This window comes from Phalacrocorax carbo, chromosome 14, assembly GCF_963921805.1.
Source record: "Phalacrocorax carbo chromosome 14, bPhaCar2.1, whole genome shotgun sequence".
Classification (NCBI taxonomy): domain Eukaryota; kingdom Metazoa; phylum Chordata; class Aves; order Suliformes; family Phalacrocoracidae; genus Phalacrocorax; species Phalacrocorax carbo.
In genome coordinates this window covers 17,006,528-17,016,160 of record NC_087526.1, presented here as the reverse complement: position 1 = coordinate 17,016,160, position 9,633 = coordinate 17,006,528, and positions in this window count along the sequence as shown.

The following is a 9,633-nucleotide window of genomic DNA, read 5'->3' as shown; positions in this document are numbered from 1 at the left end:
GATGCTGGCAGGGGTCTGGCAGGCTGCAGGAGGGAAAAGTGCCGCCTGGACCTGGCTTTAAAGCCCCAACCTGGGCAAGCAGAGACCCACTGCAGACAACTGAACTGCAAAGTGCTGAAGGCAGCAGTGCCTGGTTGGACTGACGGGCGCTGCTGGGCTCAGGGCTGCCTGGACACCCCTTGCCCTGAAAGCTTTTGCAGCAGGTTGCTATTTCACACTGTGCAGGGCAGAGGGCAGGGTTAGGCCTTTACAGGGCTGTAAGGTGCTGGGCAACTGGAAGGTTTCCCACTCTGTGCTGTAAATGGAACTGGATGACCTGCCTCAGATGAAAGGAGCCCCTGCCGGCACCTTCCCCTGTGGGTTAAACCAACAGCAAAGCCATTTCTGAAGTTCAGGTTAATTTGGGCAATCCGGTGGCCAGGGGAGGTGATTCCTGTGCAAACTGCTGTCACACTACGGCGGCAGCAGCAGAGCCTGGATGATTCACTCCCAGCAGGATCACCTAACACCTATGCCTTCTAAAAGCCAGTGCAGATCCGCTATGGAAATCTCTCGCACAGGGGCTGTGTCCCCCTGTGACCGGGGTTGTACAGACCCTGGGCCCACTGCCTCCCCTCTGCAGGCAGGATGCTCACCCTGGGAGCATCTGCACGGATGATAGTCTTGGTCACCCAGTTTCTGAGTGCCCTGAGAGCCGTGGCAGAGCCACATGGGATTGTATCCAACCGAGGTATGACATGAACCCACTCTGAGCACATCAGCTGGGACAGACGTGGACCTTTAAAAAGCCTGTCTGTCTGCAAGTGACACTTAGCTGGGCACCAGGCTGGCCGGCACTGCAGCTGGGGGCCAAAGCTTTTTTGTCTATATTTAGTGCATTTTTCAGATAACCCTCTCATTCTATTTTTGGGCCATGTGCTGACATAGGGCCCCTTTATGCTCTTGTGCTCAGTTGTATCACAGGTTCAAAGCCTTTCCATTTTTGGGATCCTCAGGTACCCAAATGTTTGAAAGGGGTTTGAGGAGAAGGCAGGCAAATGGACTTTTTGGCTTCTTTATTAATATTCAAAAAAAGGTTTAAAAATATTTTTTTTTTTTATGGAACAGCTAATCCTGGAAACCGTGGAAGGTCTTTGCCACCACTCCCTCCTTCCAACAAGGCCTTCAGAGGAACAGAAACCTGGGCTTCACATATGAAAGAAGGGGAGAAGGTGCTGGGGGCATCTTCTGCCCTGTGTGGGTTGGGACGGTTTCGTCTCCACGTGCATCATGGCGAGAGCAGAGGGGTCTGAGAGCAGTTTCAGTGATGGGTCCTTATAAGGCCGCTGTGGCTGGGCTCGGTGAGAGGCACCCTCCCGGTGGGAGAGCTTGGCTGGCAGGACCAGGGCGCCTGCCAAGACCCGATGGAAATGCCTGAGAGCAGAACCCTTCAAAGCAGCCTGTGTTTTGCTCTTTTTAAGGTCAGATCCTTGGAAAGTGCTGTGCTTGGGCAGGCCACTGTCCGAGGAGCGAACTGAGAGGCACACGTGTCCCCAGAAGCCCATGCCGGTGCGACAGGCCCCCCTGCCTGCTCCCGTGGCAGACCAGAGCAGCGTGTTGTCCCTAGTGCTAGGGGAGTTTCACCCTCTCAGTAGCTTGCCGTGCTCTCCTTATTATGTCAGAGCTCTCTAAGATTTCAAAAAGCAGTTATGCCTCCGGAGGTCATGGGGAGCAGAGCCACCACACTTAGATGTGAGGTTGGGCGCAGCCAGTGCGGCACTCCTGCAGGTCAAACCAGACCAGTCCCACCACCATGCCTGGTCCAGGAAGGGCGAATGCTGCAGAGCCATGTGTTGCTGTGTCTCCCACCACACTCTGCACTTGATCTGCAACCGGGACACAGATGGTGTGACCCAGAGGCATGGGGTGACCAGGCGTTGTATGTATTTTAAAACTCCTGTGTCAAAGGCCTTGGGATGCTGCCCAAAGAGCAAAGGAAAAACTTTCCCCTTGTCGTCTCCTCTCCTCAAATTTGGAGTCCCATCTCCAATGTCAATGTGATCCTACCTTCTCTCCTTCAGTGAGGTGCCAAGGTACACATGGCAAGACTCTGCCTTACATCAGTTATCTGGGAGAGGATTTTTGAAATGCCACAGAGGCCTTGAAAATTTTCAGTCCTCTATTGCCGAGCTCTGTGGTGTTTATCACCACCCCAGCCTACACACAGCTGAGCTCAGCCCAGGGCTCATGGAAGGGCAGAACCACTTTCTCTTCCCTGGCTTGGGGGTGACCTCAGTCCCAGCCTGCAGCATCCAACCAGCACTGGAGAGCCCAGCCCACCCAGCACCCAACTGCATCAGGACCCTCCCAGTGACCCCCGTGCTGGGCTGCCAGAGGATGCCCTGCCAGCACAACCAGATGCTTGGCAGCACCTGGAGCAAACGTGGAGGTGGCTTGCCCTCAGGCTTTTAGGAGTCTGCTGCTCATGAAGCACAGCCCCATGCGGAGGGGCTCACTCCTGGCCACACAGAAGGCAGCACAGCTGTGAGGCAGTGGTGGTTTGGCACCTGGACACAGCCAGACCGTGGGAGACGTGCAGCAGGAGGAGAACCAGAGCCAGCATGAGACCAGGACTCAGCCTTTCTGCTGGCCCTGAACATCCTTCACTTGTCCCAATTTATCTGGGACTATAGGCACCAAAACCCAATGCCTATCAACTCATCTTGTGTCAGGCACCAGATGCACAACAGTGGGGTGGGAACTTTCTCCACGATGGCCCCAATGTGGCTGTGCACCGTGGTGCTGCCTGCCCTAGTCCCATGCACGTGGCCGCAGCTCATGACCCTGTGCACGTGGCCATAGCTCAGCCCAAGGCACTAACCAGAAATTTTGAACATCCCCAGGAACACAGAAAATGGAGCATGGGCATTTGCAGCTGGGTTTGCAGCCCCTCTCTCCAGATGCCCATCCCATGGCCAGCTGCCTGGAGCTGTAGTCCCAGATTTCACGCTGCTCTCGTTTAGGAGCCGTGCTCCTCCAGGCCGGGGCCTCGGCCGGGGCTCAGTCAGCGTGCCACCGGTGTTCCCGCCAAGCAGTGTTGCTGGCCTGGCTGAAAATAGCCCAAAGCTAATTTTAACCTCAGCAGTGTTATATTTTTCAGGTCACTGGGGGGGGTGGAGGGGAGGACAGGGCGGGGGTGTGCTAGGGGCATGGTGTGTGCAAGGATATGCACACACAGGCATCTGCATGGACATTAAAGCTGAGGGGAGTCACCCTGGGTATGATAACAGGGGATCTGTTCCTATCGTCTCAGCATAAAACCAGACCGCGGATTAAGAGAAGACTTTAGTGTTCCCTTCCTCCCCTCAATATAGCAAAACCAGCACAGGGCAGGACACTTATAGCTGCCCTCCCTTATTGGGAGTTCTCTTGGGTTTAACTCCTGGGTGACACCTGGGACCGTGCTCTGGTGCTGCTGTAGGCAGCTGAGAGGGGGTTGCAGAGTCTTCCTGCCCTGCACGTGCTGCACAGCCGCCTGGGTCCCTGTGGTCTGGAGCCGGTGTTGTGCAAAGTGAGGGGTATAGCAGTGGTGCCGGGCACCTGCAGTACCCATCTCATGCTCCTCAGAGCCGCCCCATTTCTCTGTGAGCAGCAGGCAGGGGAGGTCTCTTGGCCCGGTATCACACTCTGTTGGTATCTGAGCCATAAGACTCCAAAGACTTTCCTCAGTGCTACCATAGCCTTGACCGCAGCCAAAGGAGCTCAATAAGGAGGAAAAGCTGTCCTTTGGAGAGATGCCACATGCAAACTGGTGAACTTGCTCCAGGCTCTCCATCAGATCCCCAGGTCCCTCCTCTCCATTTTTCACACCTGGCTTTACAATCTTGCTTCAAGGAGGTAAAAAGCTGCTAACAGGGTCCTGAGAACAAGGGGCTCTCCAGGAAGAGATTCTGAGCCAAAGTGTCTCATGCAAAGTGGGCAGGGGGATCCCAAGGCAGGGGTAGGAATCCTCTCAGCATCATGGACCAGCTCATGGGCAACCCTTGGGAAAAACTGCAGGGAGCCAGTCCCTGTCCCCCAGGGAGCGCCGGGCCAGGGCTCGGGGCTGCAGCAGCAGCAGCAGGTCCCTTCCAGCCCCGGGGCAGCTGCAGAGAGCAGGTCCCCAGCTGGCTGCTCTCTAACCCCCGGGGGACAAGGAGTCGGGGGAGGTGGGGGGGCAGGGTGCTGAGACACTGTGATGGGAGCTGCCCTTTCTCCTGACTGGCACCTCGTAGTCTGAAGATACCTTAGAGTCGAGGTGACTTACCGCAAGGACAGCCATCAACACAGCTGAGACCTGCCTGGAACAGATCCTCCAAGACTTATTTAAGGCTGAGGGTCACGGTGAGTGCTGGGTAAGCCTGCCCGTGTCCCAGGAATCCTACTCCAGCTCATACTCCTTAGATTGCAGAAAACTCACTAATGAGGAAAGAGAAAGTAGAGCAGAGCTGGTGCTGGTGACCTGGCCGGGGCAGCTGAGTGTAGCGTGGCCATCCCGAAGCTGCTCCTGCCAGCCACTGCTGGCATGAGGCCCCCAGCCCCTTCCTGGGATGCTCTGGGGAGCTCTTTCTTTCCACATCAGACAAAAACAAACTATAGGACAGAAAACTCCTCCAGAGGGGATGAGGATGCCTGTGACGAGGCTTTGACCAGGCAGTTTGGATGGGAGCATGGCTGTGCAGAGATAAGCCCAAGGGAGCAACTTGGTCTCCACGCCAAAACCAAAGTCACCATGTCACCATAGTGGTGGCCAGCAGCAGTGTCTTCTGTGGACACCAGCTGCTGGGGAAGGTGTGGTGTGACCCTGTATCGTGAGGTGCAGGAACCAAAAGGGAGGGGCATGCCTGGATGGCACCAGCAAAGTGCAGGAGCCCCAATCTGTCTGGGAGATACTGCTCTGACCACTCTCTGAAAAAAACTTAGCTGAGCAAGCAAGGCTGGGCACCCACAGAACAGTGATTTTGTCCCCTATAATTTTCCCACACCCTGAAATGGGAGACTCAGACTTCATTTTATTTGCTCATAATTGTCCTGGCTTGAATTTGAGTGTAGGAAGTTCCTGCCTCTTGTCGTAGGGAGTGATTTAAAATATATTGATACAAATAAAGGGGACTGTGAGCAGATGAAGCTGATCCAGGGTAAGGACCAGCATGATGCCAATGCCCACTGTGGGCTGTAAGCACACAAGGGTGCTGCTGCTGTGTGCCTCAGCCCAGCTGGGGTCCACACTTAAGTGTGTGTTACTCCCAGGGCTCCAGCTTACACAGGCAAGTAATAAGCAAACCTGTACCGAACCTTGGGGCAGCCTGCCCAGGAGATCAAGGGGTTGCTCTTTTATTCAGCTGCAGCCCAGCATCATTTCTGACCCTTGCCTTGGGAGGGCTGAGCCTCCCCTGCCTGGAAGGATCCCTGGGGCTCAGTGCCGTTCTCCAGCGGGACTGACAGCCAAGACCTCATCTTGCACAAGACAAATATGTGGCAGGAGTCAAAAGAGCCAGAAACCCTCTTGTGCAAGAGCTGACAGCTTGCAGGTTGCTAGATGGATCCAGCCTGGACTCACACAGGGCCCCAGTGGCATCCTGGCATGACCTGCCCTGACCCAGCAGGCTGCAGCACCTCTGGTGACTGAGGTATGGCCAGGCTTGAACTTCCACTGGCCCAAGTTCAGCTTAGGCAGGATTTAACCCTGAATTAAAGAGGCCCTGAATGCTGATTCAAACATTCATCCTCCTTTTGGGACACATGGCTGAGCTTGAGGGCAACCCAGGAGCACCCTTGAGTAAAGCATCACTGGGCGGAACACTGGCCACCTCATGACACCTATCTGGAGGGGGTTACTTCCAACCTGGGAGCAGGCAGAAGAGCCAGAGACATGCATGAGCCAACCCCTGGGAAATCAAACTACCCTGATTTATAAAAGCTGCAAGCCCATGTCATCACTGAAGCCACTCAGGGATGTCAGAGGTCTGTTGCACGCCAGTGTCCCTGGCTGCCTGCACCCAGGTCAGCAAGGTTACTCCACACTGAGACACACACCCCAAAATTGCCCTGGGTCAAATTACTGGGCTCATCTCAGCAGCTGCTGTTTCCTTCTGTCCTAAAGCCAAGTGAGAAGCTTGTAGAAAACAAGAACATGTCAGTCAAAGGGCACACTGAGTCAGAGAGCTCCTGGGCTCGGGTCACGTGGGGCTGCTCATAGCAGTGGGCTCTCTGCAGCATCCCTGGCTGGGAGGGACACCTCACCCCGGCCAGGTGCTGCTGTGAAAGGCAGCCAGCTTCTCCCCTTCTCCCCTGACAAAGTATCTGCCTCCCTGCCAGCCCTCCCGATGGGACACCGCTGCCTGGCTGAAAGCCAGTTTGCAACCCTGGTTTCAAAAGATGTTTTGGTGTCTTCTGACAGAAAGCTGCTGGTGACCCAAATTCTAAATATAGAAGCAAGTCCATTCTTTTGTAACAAGTGCAAAACATCTGTACCATGTTCATCTTTGGGAAATAGGCCTTTTTGTCAGAGAAGTGTAAATATGACACCCAGATTTCTTTCAAGTGAGGTCACCTCCTGGCTGTAGTCATTCTCGGAATGCTCTCATGGTTATTTGCTCTAGGTAAACTCCTTCATGCTCCTTCACTGCTGGAAAGCCATGCCCAGAGCCTCCGGCAAATCCCAGCCCTGAGGCTGCAGCTCTTCATGTGACGGACCATCCCCATCTCAGGTGATGGGCAGTTCCTCTGGGACGAAAGTGCGGTGTGAAGCCTGCCTGCTGCTGGCTCCTTGGGCAGAGGAGCTGTGGGAGGCTGGTGAGCCAGGCCCCTGTCTCTCCCCCACACCCTCAGGTGCCATGCAGGCTGTGGGCATCTGTTGGTGGCACAAGGAGGTTTCTTGGAGCTGGAGGGCTGTGGTTGCCCTGTAGGCACGTTCAGCATCCATCCCCTCCACACCTTGCTCAGGCTGGCATCTCTTGTCCAGCCCCAGCAGCACAAAGCAGCTCCTGCCCACTGCAGAGCGTGTTGCTGTCCCTGTCCACAGGCATGTGATGTGTCCCCAAGGGAGGATCTGTCCCCAGCCTTAAAATAATCACAGGTTCCCTGAGTGCCGAGCTCCTTGAAGAACCTGAGGAGCCTCACAGCTCTTCTCTGCTTCATTGGGTCTGGATGGATGTCAGGGTTTCTGGGCACATCCCAGACCCCTGGAGTCGGTGCCCCAAGGGCTCACAGTGGAATGGGGGTGGCTGGGACAGGGTGTCATCCTTCTGGGGAAGGAGAAAGAGCAGCTTCTGCTCATTTCATTTTCCTGTGCTCTATTGTTTCACGCAGAGCATGTGTTTAAGGACTGTCTTTGTATGTCCTACCTCTGTTAACTGCTCTTACCAGCCCCAGCTGATGAGCACACAACTCACAAAATGGCAGCAAGCCACATGGCTCAAATGGATTGTGGCCTGCAGGCACCTGGGAGCTGCAAGGACTTCAGCCTGCTGTTGACCCATACCCCCAGGACATACAGAGTCATGGTTGTGAAATGCTTCTTCATGGTGCTCAGCAGTTACCTGTGTGACCCTAGCATCACCCGGAAAAATGACCGGGGCAGTGCTCCCTGGGATCGGGGAAAAACTCATGCCAGGGATGCCAGGACCAGCATCTGCTCAGGATGCAGTGAGGTGACCCCAGGAACCTGCAGGGAAACCAGAGCAGTCAGCTGGGGCTGGAGGGATGCCCTGGGACCCCCTTGCTCAGTCCATCCCAAATGCTGGAGACGTGTTCTTGGAGGGCTTTGCAAAGATCCAGTCATACTATTATTTCCTGATCTCTTATTTTTCATAAGTTTTGGGTAGCTGGACCCAGCATCTTTTTTTTTTTTTCTTTTTTTAAAGAAAAGACAGGTAAATAATGAGCACCCTGACTGATTTGCATGCCATTTGTTGGGTGAAACGAAGCATGTGCCTTACCTGACAGCCCTGCACCTTGCCACGAGCTATCAGCGCTGCTTCCCAAACCTCTCCGGTGAAGCAGCAGCCAACGTGATCACCATCCTATTTTCAACAGTCACCCAAAGACAGAGTGCTGCTGGTTACGCATCTGAGCAGCAGAGCCCAAGGCACCTGCTGGTACAGACTCATGCTGTGACACACCAAAGCTGCAGCTAACTCCCCATGACCTGCAGGCAGGTGATGTGCAGTTAGCTGCCTGCTCGCCCTCTCTGGGCACAGCCGTGTTGGGCCTTGCAGGTCAGCTCACTGCACCGTGACTTTCTTCAGTGATCTGATGGCCAGGGCCATTGGGGAGCCAAAGCCAGGCCATCCCCTTCGCTAGGATGGGTGTCCCTGCATCCTACCCCAGGATGCCACCGAGAAGTCACTATGGTTTTCTTTCCCTTATTCAGTGTCAGCAGACACTGCTGTCCCCGGGACCAAAGACAGGGCTGCTCCAGCACCTGCAGGCTCCCCCTGCTAGCCCTGTAGCACTTCCAGAAGGCAGAATGACATGGACCCCAGCTCAGAGTGGCAGCTCGGTCACTGCAGGCTCATAAGCACACGAGGGCTGAGCAACCACAGCTTCCTGACCGCTGTTCCCTGTGCTGGTGAGATTAAAGTCACCGTTTCCTGCTGCCACATAGGCATGGCTGTCAACCATCGCTTGAGCCCACCCACCACAGCACCCTGTGCCAGGCCCAGCAACTGCTCTACTGACTGCTCCAGGCTGGTGCAAAGCTCACCGTTCTGCTTTATCGTGTTTGCAGCAGCTTCTCCCCAGCAATAAACCACTGTGGCTAAAAACAGCCCTGCGAGGGAGACTGCCTCACCTTTTTTTTTTGCAGTAAAAGACCAGGGCAGGGTGCGGCAGAGACCAAAGCATTTCCCATCTCCAATGGGAGAGAGGGTCATCCCATTAAACCAACCTTTCCAGGGGCATGCTAGTGTGAATGGGACAATTTACCCTGGGGTAAGTTTAACCCTAGCAAGATTTGTTCTGATGCATTTATTTATATCCACTCCTGTATGGCAGTGGGATTAAAGGTTAATTTCTGCACTCCTGCTGCAGCCAATAAAAGCCATGTTGTACTCACTCTACGTGAAACAAGTACTAATGAAAGCAGCAACATGAAACCCCATCAGCAGCAGGAGCCGTTGTCTTCAAGCGGGGACCAGGCTGGGGGCTCAAGCACGAGTTATGCCATAATTTCTGTGTGTCTCCCGCAGACGCCTCCATCACCGTGCCCAGAGGTGCCGAGCACCTCCAGCTCTTTGTGGCACTAACTGAAACGGCCATTGCCAGCTGGAAATGCCCTTCATGGGACATCCCAAACAAGTGGATTTTTCTGCTTAGAAATGTTTCAAGCTTCACAGGCTTCTGTTCCCCTCCTGGCAAAGAGAGGTAAGAGCTCTGCCAGGTGGCAGCTCTCCTCCTGCGATGGTTTACACCCTTCTGCAAGATCCTTCAATTACAGAAGACTAAATGTTATTTAATTTGTGATTGCAAGTTGAGTAAGACTCAATTAAATTCTGCCTCTTGTGAATTTGCAATGGGGAATTCTCACCTGTGATGCCAGATGAGTCCTAACTGTACCATGCATGACTCAGACACTTAAACGGCTCCATTAACGACTGTTTTAGTAAATGTTCC